Source organism: Mixophyes fleayi, chromosome 12, assembly GCF_038048845.1.
Source record: "Mixophyes fleayi isolate aMixFle1 chromosome 12, aMixFle1.hap1, whole genome shotgun sequence".
Lineage (NCBI taxonomy): Eukaryota > Metazoa > Chordata > Amphibia > Anura > Limnodynastidae > Mixophyes > Mixophyes fleayi.
The window spans coordinates 6,793,033-6,805,412 of record NC_134413.1 but is presented as its reverse complement, the minus strand read 5'-3'; positions in this window follow the sequence as shown (position 1 = coordinate 6,805,412).

The window sequence follows — 12,380 nt, the reverse complement described above, 5'->3', positions numbered from 1 at the left end:
TAGCACCGGCCCTGACTATGCATCTTTTCGGTTCTATACTATATGTCTCTTCTATACTATGTATCATTACACTTCTTTATAATACCTCTATCTATATATCTCTCTATACTATAGCATAATTGCCAACTCTCCCGGAAAGTCCTGGAGACTCCCGAAATTCAGGTCAGTCTCCCGGGCGAGCTGGCATTTCTCCCAGATCCTGAATCTCACCGAGAATCGCGTCATTTGAGGGGGAGCCGGATCTCCGCTGTGTGACCGCAAAAAGGTAAGTTTTTTCTTAATTAATTCAGAGCCCTGGCTATGTGGCCCCTATGCACGTGGAGCCCCCGGGCAGCTGCCCAGCATGCCCAATGGGTAAGAGGGCCTTGCCAACAGCGCGTGGACAACCGAACATCACATCTATATGTGCTTGTTGAACATCTCATTCCAAAACCTTGGACATTAATATGGAGCTGATACCCGCCATCTTTGCTGCTATAACAGTCCCCACTCTTCTGGGAAGACTTTCAATTAGCTTTTGGAACATTCAGCTACGAGAATATTAGTGATATCGGACACTAATGTTGGGTGATAAGGGCTGGCTCACAGCGTTCTGATTCATCTAAACAGTGTTTCCCAAACCCAGTCCTCAGGCCCCCTAACAGTGCAGGTTTTCCAGGTGACAAGTGAAATAATTATACCACATGGCGATCTATTACATTATGTCAGTGATGAATACACCAGCAAGGATATACGGAAAACATGCACTGTTAGGGAGTCGTGAGGACTGGGTTAGGGAAACCCTGTTCTAAAAGATGTTTTATGTGGTTGCTGTCAGGATTCTGTGCAGGCCAGTTAAGTTTTTCCACACCAATCTCTGGAAACCATTTTTTTAATGGACTTCGCTTTGTGCACGGGGGCATTGTCATGCTGAGACAGGAAAGGGTCTTCCCTAAACTGTTGCCACTAAGTTAGAAGCACAACGTTCCTTAGAATATAATTGTATGCTGGTGCATTAATATCCCCTTCACTGGAACTTAGGGGCCCAGGTCAAACCATGAAAAACAGCCCCAGACCATTATTCCTCCTCCATCAAACTTTACAGTTCTCAATAATACATTGTATATCTTGGACCTTGCAGTACCAGTAGTAAAGCATGGTGGAAGAAATAACAATGAATTTTAAGTTACCTGGGCACGATGGCGGCCGTGGCTGGTCGCTTGCTCTCATAGCTCCCAACCTTGATTCCACAATCTGCCTCTATCTGACCATTAACCTCCTTCCTCGGCCATATGGTCTCTCCTCCCAGCCCAGGTACCTCTTCTGGATATTCTCATGTCTCATTGAACATTATCGTCAAATTCCAGGATTCACCCAATATACACAATATAATAATATAATGAAGTATATACACAAGAGAGAATGTTGATTACAGCATTATCTATAAACGCAAAAGTGGCATGTCCCTTATGCAGTGTAATTACAAACTCCTGTTGCTTTCCCCTTTAAAAATCCAATGGAATCTTATTTCCTGCTGCGGTCCAGATAGAACTATCAAGTACCAGCCAATCAGAAGCTGCTGATAGTTCTCATCTTCATTATGTACCGTTGCAAAATCCTACTTTGCACCCCTTGCATTGTAACATGGTTTTGTCCAGGGGACTGAAATAAGAAGTTTCTCAAGTTAAGATCCTCAATGAATCAGGCCCATGGTTCCTAAAAGCCCCCCTCTTCCCCGTTCCATCTCTACAGGGAAGTCAGCTTTATGCAGAAGTCTGCATATATATTATAGGCCTGATTCATTAAGGACATTAAGGCAAAAACAAAAAAAATCTCCTGGACAAACCATGTTACAATACAAGGGGTGCAAATGAGTTTATTATTCTGCACATAAGTTAAATACTGACTGGTTTTTCATGTAGCACGCAAATACTTGATAGCTTTATTTTTACACTGAAAAATTTAAAGTTGATCTAGGACATGCCCTACCCCAACTATAAATCTTTCCCCACATTTTAAATTGACCTCCCCCTCCCATGCAACATGGTTTTGCCCAGGTGCAAAGTGACTCCTTTTTATTCTCTTTCCTTAATGAATGAGGCCCTATAAGGGCGTAATCTTATCTAAACAATAATCAGATGTACATCAAATCTTAATGAGCCCCTCTATCTTCAACTTGCTGCTTCTGGTTTTGGTTTAATACGCAGTGAGAATAATGGAGCACGCTTACTACATAATAATCGCTGTAATGTTCCTGTAAGAACCAATATATAATAATACAGTTTACACTAAAACACTTGGAGGTTATTATTTTATTCAGTTTTCTGTCAGGGAAAGGATATAGAAAAGAAATGTGGATGTGAAAAGGAACATTAGGGGTTATTATTAAGAGTTATTTATATAGCACTGCCACAGTACACAGTGCTGCACGGATAATATGTAATCATTCACTGCAGTCCTTGCCCCACGGGAGCTTACAATCCAAATTCCGAAACACTAGGGCTGATTTTGTCAGGAGTAAATTAACCTACCAGTATGTCTTCAGAGTGTGGGAGGAAACCCACAGAAACACGGAGACTTCATACAAACTCCACACAGATAGGGCCTTGGTTGGAATTGAACCCATGACCCCAGTGCTGTGAGGCAGCAATGCTAACCACTGTGCAACAACACTGTTAAATACATACTAATCATAACCTGTTCTTACATATTCAGCATGTTAAAATAAACATATCAAAACATAAATCTTACGATATAAAATAATGCATTATCCAAATTTAGAGTTTGTCAAAGCATTGCTTTTCTCCATTGTAAAGCGTTGCAGAGTTTGCCGGTGCTATATGAATAAATCTTAATATAATAATAAAAACACATTAGGAAAGCATCTGAAATAATGCATTAAAATAATTCTTGGAGATTGGGCAGCACGGTGGCTAAGTGGTTAGCACTTCTGCCTCACAGCACTGGGATCGTGAGTTCAATTAAATTCTTGTATGTTCCCCCCGAGTTTGCGTGGGTTTCCTCCGGGTGCTCCGGTTTCCTCCCACACTCCAAAGACATACTGGTAGGTTAATTGGCTGCTATCAAAATTGACCCTAGTCTGTGTGTCTGTGTGTGTGTATGTTAGGGAATTTAGAGTGTAAGCTCCAATGGGGCAGGGACTGATGTGAATGAGTTCGCTGTACAGCGCTGCGGAATCTGTGGCGCTATATAAATAAATGATGATGATGATGAGATTAATTGCATGGCTTTGAAAACTAGGTTCCAAATATATGGTATAATGGTTTTTGAATTTCTTATAGTAGAATTATGCTGCTTGCCTTTATAATGTGCTTAGTATATATAGATAATAAAATCAATCAGCCAGCAGTATTATTAACACCTAATTAAATTGTCAGGGTTACAAAGACATCTTATACTTTTTTTTTTGCAGGTTTAAAACGTTATTGTAGTACCTCATTCCAGCCAGAGGTGCCGCTGTCTTCTGAACTTTTGCAATCCCAGCAGCTCTATAGTTAATGAGCTTTGCCCCTTACTCCAGCAACTATACAGAAGGACTTTCTACCTGGCCTTTAGAGTCAGTCTCCTTCTGCAATCAATGCCAGATGACTGTTTTATTTATAGTTATATTTTATCCCTAAGTAGACAGAGACAATTCATTTCACATATTCCAGCTAATTAAAACTATGTTGATAAGGGTTTGGAGAAGACATTCATCCTGTCTTCAGCAGGATTTATGAACTTTGCACTAAATGAAAGAGATGCAGTTTTCACACTTGGCCAGCAGGTGGCAGAAATGGAACAAAAAAAAATATTGCACTGGTTCACCAGAGCCACAAACATGGAGGGTTAGTATCACATGATCACTGGTCACTTACTCTGCCTAAGATGGAAAACTAATCACCAAGCTCTCAAAATTTGAATATTAACAGTTACCTGTGTAAAATATTTTGCAAATATAAATCAACAGTAAACTAAATGATGTTTGCGTGTCCTGTATGCGACAAAGCAACGGAGAAGTCTGCCAATATATTTACATTTGTGGTCTAGCTAAGTGCAAGCAATTGTTCTCTCTGATGCTGTGTACAGAAAAAAAGACTTCCACCCACCATCACAACTTCTGATAAGCTCCAGAAACTCTCGCAGACACAGTTGTCAATTACTTTTTTTCTCAGATGTGCTTTCAGTGTTCTTTGAGCTTCATCATGAAGCTCTTGTTTAGAAATGTGACAACTAACTGGGACTTCTCAGCGAATTGCATTTTTTTTTAACTCAAAAAACTTTATTCTACACAGCTGAAACAGTTCATTAGCTGTTGTTTATTTGTAATTAATATTTTATTAGAGAGAGAATTGTTATCAGTCATAAGAATTCCCAAATAAATCTATTTTGATTCCATGACGTAAGAAAAATAAATTCTAAAGGGGTGAATAATTTTCGCAGTGACTGTAACTTCTATAATCAACTAGTAACCATAGTGAGGACTTGAATTATACTTCTGAACAATTCCAATTGTCACTGGATTGTGGATGGCAGCTCCCACCCACGGTGACTCCACAGGAACGCTGATTGTTCGCTGCAGAAACCTGACTATTTCCCCGTATTCCTCCTTCAATCTGTGTTATCAGTCTGATGTAATTCTAGCATTCTTCATATTTTCTACATTGTACGGTGTTTCACAGAGAAAGGTGGTTATGTGAAAATATACTGATTGCTGTGTTATTTTATATGTATCCATCTGTGGCCAAGCTAAAACAAACCTTCACTCCCACATGTAATGTGATAATATGTGAATATATAATTCTATATATTTCTATAACCCACTTGAGCATAAACAAATAGATTTTGTTTAGATCTACAGTTTACTTTCTTATTTTCAAAATATTGATTGAGATTTAGCAGTGATCAGGGGTTTGGGGTGGATGAGTTTTGCTCTCCCATCAACTAGAATTCTTTGAATATGTGGATTCAGACCTCAGTCTAGGATGTGTATGTAACAAGCCAATCATGTTTGGATTATGTACAAACAGATTTAGGCTGGGTACACACTGGAGTATTTTCGCCCAATAATCGTGGAAAATCAGCCGACGTACGACCGTTCAGTCGGGTCAGTGTGTATAGTGACACAATGTCGTTCCAAAATGTCGATTGTCGGCTCATTTGGTTGGTCGTACTGTTTAATATTTTCCAATTAATCACCGACCGATCATGCAGTGTGTACGCACTCATCATGCTCACGATCTACGTAGAGTTTACAGAGTTGGGGTCTTTTCATCGGACGCTAGTGATGAATGTCCCTGTGAATAAATGTAGTGAGTGCTGTAGAAGGAATAATTAATGTGTTCGTCCTGAGACAGAATGTTTTGTTTCAGAGTCACAGAAGCTAACGAAATTCGTTAGGACATGTGTATAGCTATAACAAGGCGGTTTAATCAGTGTGACAATAATGAATGAATGAATATTGTGCCGTCATTCTCTGAAGACTAGAGGACCAGATGAAGGACCAGATGAAGAGCACAGATCTGAAGGTAAATCGTGTCGGTGTGTATGGATGAATCGTCAGACTGATCGGACCTTCAGTCGTAGGTACAATCGTTTGAAATAACACGTCGGTCGGATAATTCTTCAGTGTGTACCTAGTCTTATAGTTGGGAGGGGCCGTGTCCTAGGTCAACCCTGAATTGCAATGTGAAAATAAAGCTGTTCTGTATTTCCCCCGCATGTCAATGTTTTGCACCTCTCGCATTGCAGTGTGGTTTGTTAAGGAGCAAACTCTCTTCTCTCCGCCCTCCAAATACCTTAATTGCCGTTCTCATGCACCCGTTAACCGCTGCCGGTGGTGAAAGCCAATGCTTCCCAATTTTCCCACCAATCGGGACAAAGCGATATTGTGATATCGGGCCTGACGGTCGTTTATCGTGTGATTGGCCCGATAATCGGGTAAAAAACCTGTAGTGTGTACCCAGCCTTAGTCACATATACAATGAGATGGACAATCATTGACAAAGATAGATATATAAAATATACTTTGCTGCCAGATTACTCAATTTAAGTCGACTTTTCTTCTCCTCCCAGAGGACTGCAGATAAGTATTGATGATATACAGGATATCTGTTCTTTATTTAGTAACTGCATGTTTATAAACACCTCTTGTGAAGTTTGTATTTATATGCAACTACTGTACTTTTATTATATTTAATCTAAAATCTTTTGTCTTGGATGTTGTAAACAAATTCACAAGCCCCTTGCAGAAAATGACTGTGGCTTAGTTGCGTTAACCCTTTGGCTGCTGGAGTGCCGTGTGTCAACCCCGTGACTATATAGCCAACATTGTACATGTGTCCTAAATGCATACTTGCCAACTCTCCCGGAATGTCCGGGAGACTCCCGCGTTTCGGGTGGGACTCCCGGGAGAGTGTGGCAATCTCCCGCATCTGCCCGAATTAGGGCTAAAGAACATCTGGCCCTGCCCCCGCTGTCAAATGACGCGATTTGCGTCATTACATCGCGGGGGGGGGCAAAAATGGCGCGATTTCGTAGCCCCGCCCCCCACCTGCAACAGAGAGTCTCCCGGATACCAACTGAAAAAAGTTGGTAAGTATGGCTAAATGTTGTCCCCCCCTAAAGTCCCCCATTTAGTCTTTATATGGTGGCGGGGGGGGGGGGCTGTCTCGGGGCGTAATGTTGCTCGATCTTATGTTGCGGACAATCGACCAATGGGCACACAGATAGAATTGCAGGTAATGGTCATGTGACCTAAATGAGAAACTAGAAATATTATTTAATGGTTACATGTATCAAATTCAATCTATGGAGTGAAACGTGTGTTGTTATCGCACAGGAGGGACCCTGGATCCATCATGGCGGTGATGTTGGTCTTTCTTGTGAAAGTTAGTGTTGGTTTATAGAGATTACAATTCTCACATTCTTATTGTAGGGAATAACAGCATTAGACATTCACAGATCACAGACTTGGATCTCTGCCCAGACCACCCCGGGATCAGTAATATCAGACTTGCAAGGAGCTCTGAAAACATAATTAACACCTTTCATTATGCCAAACTGAATGAATGCACCTTCTCACCACAGCTGTGGGTTCACGTAAGATTTGTCTTTACGTCCTAAGCACCCTGTAATCTTTTGTTTCTACTACAGGGACACAATACCTCTCAATCGTCAATCACACGGTTTATATATTAAGCTATATTGTATAATTATTGCCTCAGAGACTATTTAGGGGCAAATGCAGGATTTTGGGGGAAGCAAATTCTAAATATAAAGATACAAAGCGGGCCTCATTCATCAAGAAACGTAAAATAAACGTAATGTACAATGACACATAAGCTACAATCCTGACACATAAGATACAATCCTGACACAGAGGATACAATCCTGACACATAGGATACAGTCCTAGCACATAAGATACAATCCTGACACATAAGATACAATCCTGACACAGAGGATACAATCCTGATACATAGGACACAATCCTGACACATAAGATACAATCCTGACACATAAGATACAATCCTGATACATAGGACACAATCCTGACACATAAGATACAATCCTGACACATAGGATACAATCCTGACACATTAGATACAATCCTGACACATAAGATACAATCCTGACACATAGGACACAATCCTGACACATAAGATACAATCCTGACACATAAGATACAATCCTGATACATAAGATACTAACCTGACACATAAGATACAATCCTGATACATAAGATACAATCCTGCTATGTGTTTATCCCCAGATCATTCTGACTTCTAATAACCACGCGTTTCAGTGGATAATGGAATTTGAAGAATCCCGACAATTGCTCTGTGATTACTACTCCCTGACTTGCTGTTAACGGTCACTTAAGTCAACGGCACTTAACTCTGTATCAGATACATTGCAGGAGAGTTCATCAAGCACAAAAGGAATCACGTGCAACGAAAATAATACGTATTATAACTCAGTTACATTGTATCTCTTTAAATTACAACAGAGCTTTAATAGAGATAGCCTGCTAGTGCGACGTAGAAATGTTATCTTTTACTGAACCAGGCTTTTCATTACTGAGAGCTACAAGGTGGAGGAATGATCCTGATCATGTGACCCATCTAAGACGTGTTCCTCACCCGTCTAAGATGTGTTCCTCGCCCGTCTAAGACGTGTTCCTCGCCCGTCAAAGACGTGTTCCTCACTCGTCTAAGACGTGTTCTTCACCTGTCTAAGACGTGTTCCTCACCTGTTTCTGCGCACAAGTCAGATCTAAGTTCTCTCTACCAGTCCAACCATCTCATTGCACCAAGTACTTTTGTTTAAAAAGAATCTTTTCGCCTGGGGAATACTGCCTTGTGGGAAATTAATATAAAAAAATAGAAAATAATGAGTAGTGAAGGAACAAATGCATTTGTGTGATTCATATGTTCAATCTCTTAATCACTTAGGGCCTGATTCACTAAGGAATGCAAAATGAATGCAATTCCCGCAACAAGAAGAGTATCTCAAGAAACGTTAGTTGAATACAGGTGTAAGTACGCTCTCCCTATTCGGCACTTGCCGTATGAGGACAGACATACTGCAGGATAAGCACAGTGCATATGTATATATAAAATGCTATCGGAATGCACATATTAAAAAAAATATACTAAAAGCAATAACACCTGTTAATAACACAGTTTTTAATGAAAAAAAACAATAGTTTTTGTTTGGTTTTTTTCACATGAAATACAGTTTTTAGGATGTTATTAATGTCTACTGAACATAAAATGCATTTTTAAAGTTGGTCCTAATTGCAAACACATGTTCTAGCTGCATACACAGCCGTCATTACTGTCACTCTGCACTTACACCTGATCTGTAGCTGGAGCAAGTAATACGACTGAAAATCACGTATCTGAGAGATCCCCGAAGCTTGAATCGGACGCTGCTGCGTGCGCTCCAGCTTGGAGCGCCCTTACTGTATAATGACTGCGTGCATACGCCCATTCCTCGCCCCATTCCACTCATAGGCTGTCAGAAGGGTCTTTTGCATTCGAAGACGAATTGGATGCCCTTGTGTTTACTGACGTATGGTCCTTTTCTGGGCAGGCACAGAGCATTTAACGCGAAATACGGAACGTATCAGCATTTTCGTTCCTTAACAAATCAGGCCCAATGTGTTCTGTGCCCAAATCTGCACACTGGGGATGAATTAGAGGTGGACAGACGCAAAAAAGACCTACATAGGAAACAGCACATTTACTGGTATACGTTTAGTCAGATGCACGGTGGCTCAGTGGTTAGCACTTCTGCCTCACAGCACGGGGGTCATGAGTTCAATTCCCGTCCATGGCCTTATCTGTGTGGAGTTTGTATGTTCTCCCTGTGTTTGTGTGGGTTTCCTCCGGGTGCTCCGGTTTCCTCCCACACTCCAAAAACATACTGGTAGGTTAATTGGCTGCTATCAAAATTGACCCTAGTCTCTCTCTTTCTGTGTGTCTGTGTCTGTGTGTGTGTTAGGTAATTTAGACTGTAAGCTCCAATGGGGCAGGGACTGATGTGAGTGATTTCTCTGTACAGCGCTGCAGAATCAGTGGCGCTATATAAATTGATGATGATGATGATCCGTCCAGCTTCTGTGCCGGGCGGATATCACGCGTGCAAGTGTCACATTGGTCTCAGTGCACAATACAATCATGTAATGAAGCGTCACATGCACAGGAGATAATAAATGCGAAAGTCGAATTTTCAGTATGAATTGTAATTAAATAAAACACAAATACAGAAACAAAATTAAATTGAAATTAAATGTAAATAAAATCCAATAAAACCATTTCCCTCATTGTATAAAATGATACATAAATAGATCCATGGGGTAAATGTATTAAACAGCGCTCTTTGCAAATCGCCAATATTTGGTGATTTAACAACTTTGGGCAAAGTCTTAGGGGTATATTTACTAAACTGCGGGTATGAAAAAGTGGAGATGTTGCAACCAATCAGATTCTAGCTGTCATTCTGTAGAATGTACTAAATAAATGATAACTAGAATCTGATTGGTTGCTATAGGCAACATCTCCACTTTTTCAAACCCACTGTTTAGTAATAATATACGCCCGGGTCTCGCTAGGAGACCATATAAGGTTGGAAAGTTATGACATCTGAGCTCACCAATCAGAAAGTTATTTTCCATAGAAATATATAAGTGTATTACAGGCTGATATGTGTATTACCTATAATAAAATATACCTTTACTCCTGACAATTGAGAAATACAAACCTAAATAAAATTAGTCCTAAGAAGTAAAAATAAATGACCCATATTACAGTTTTTGTAGCTGTTCATGGTGTAGTGCATAAAATATTGTTCCCAAATGTGAGTTCTGTGCCAGGGGCCATGTAAAACATTAATATGACAGTTAATTTAGCAGCGAGCTCATTTGCATTCACAACAAACCTTATAATTAAACAAACAATTAGTGGTTGAAACGTGTCAAACCGCCCGAACGATACAGTTTGTAAACAGTCACAATGTAAATCCTTGAAACAACTGTTAGATAAAGTGCATGTATCGGGCTTCAGGGTTTCGACTCCAACAACCGGCTTAATGTAAATGTTATCCAGGAACTAATGTGGCAATGAATGGAAGTAAATGCATTATGTAACAGTTGTTTCTACAGTCTGTCTACGTCAGCTGGAATTACTGGGAAGGATTCTGTTGTATCTGCCTGGTATGAATGTGAATACGTTCTCAACAAAACTCAGTCTCTTGTCAGGAAATGCGATAGAAATTCAGATTGACATAAACTTATTGTTTTTATTAGAAGATTCATTTCTACAACCAAACTGCACTTTGCACTTTATAGCTGGTCCAAGCAGTAAAAATAATCTGTATTTACTTGTAGGAGTATAAACACAGGACTGGAAGAATCCCAGAAGACCATAGTGATAAGATACGATTATTTGTTATTGATTATTGGAAGCGTGTTATTGCTAGGTCCTTTAAACAACCTAGATGTGTCTGCTTGTCTCCTGCTTTCTAATTCTATTCACCAATAATGATAGCGGATTAAATAAATATATTAATATGTTATAATTAGAGAGATGCTCAGGCTCGGTTCCTCGGAAACCAAACACACCCGAACTTAGGGGATCCGAGAGCAGAGCCGGCTCGGTACTGTCGCTCGCCCTCGGAATCTAAAACGAGGCAAAACGTCATTGTGACGTTTCGGATCTCGCGAGTTTTGAATTCCTTTTTGAGATCCAACATAACGGTGGGTGGGAGGGAGGGCGGACCCCCATTTTTCTTTTCTGCCAATGCTGTGTGCCAATGTGTCCTAGATGTGCTAGGAGCTGCCGTGTGTTTGTGTCATTGCTCTGTCGCTTACCATCCAGCCAGGTCGCTGCAGTATTTGTCCGAAAGTGTATGAAAATAATATTGTGACCTGTGAGGTGGTCAAAACTGACTGCAAATGACTTGAAATTAGTGTTATTGAGGTTAATAATAATGTAGGAACAAAAAAGAGCAAAATTAAGTGATTTTAGCATATTTTAGGATTTTTTTCTAAAAACTCCAAAACCAAAACACACGAGGGCTGTTTTGCCAAAACCAAAACACAAAGCTTATCCAGATCCAAAACCAAAACCAGTATTCGGGGGTCAGTGAGCATCTCTAGTTATGATTGAACTTATGCAAATATGAGATTTGATTATATCGATGCCGTGACTTTTGGGGACAGAGGTCGCCTCACACCACATAACTGTCAATAACCTGCTAGGCCAGTGTTAGGTGGGGAACATTTGACAATTTTGGTCCTTGTGATTAATTAATGAAAAATGGATCTCACAGCAGCAGACTTGCTGTTACTCTAAGGTCCACATTAAAATGAATCTATAAGCACTGACAACGTAAGTGATTTAAAAAACGTATAAATATATTTTAAAAAAGGAAACAGGTGCAAATATATTAATGACTGGAAATGCATTTAGTAGGGTGGAGGAGAGTGTCAAGTGACCCGGGGGAAATCTATATTATTACATTATTTATTGTTTATTGATAAAGTGACAACACGCTCTGTAACGCTGTAACGGTGTCAGAATTGGTCGTTGGTCGTTATGACTGAGCAGCTTTGTTGTAGTCAAGAGCTCGAGATATAAATCAAATATCTAATGTAGTCCATGCAACGGCTCCTGTATTCAGAAGCGAAGGGGGCGCTTGGTCCGTAGAGAAAAGGCCGTTCAAGCTGGCTGCAAATGTATTATTTAAGGAAGTAATCAGCAGCTACTGAGGTCATAATAATGAATATATGGTTTAGACACCTGTATCAGATTGGTAAAGGTGTAATTTGTTGGCTATTGGTTGGTCATGAGACAAATCTCTATGGATGGCTGCGAGTTTAAAAAACGGATAAGG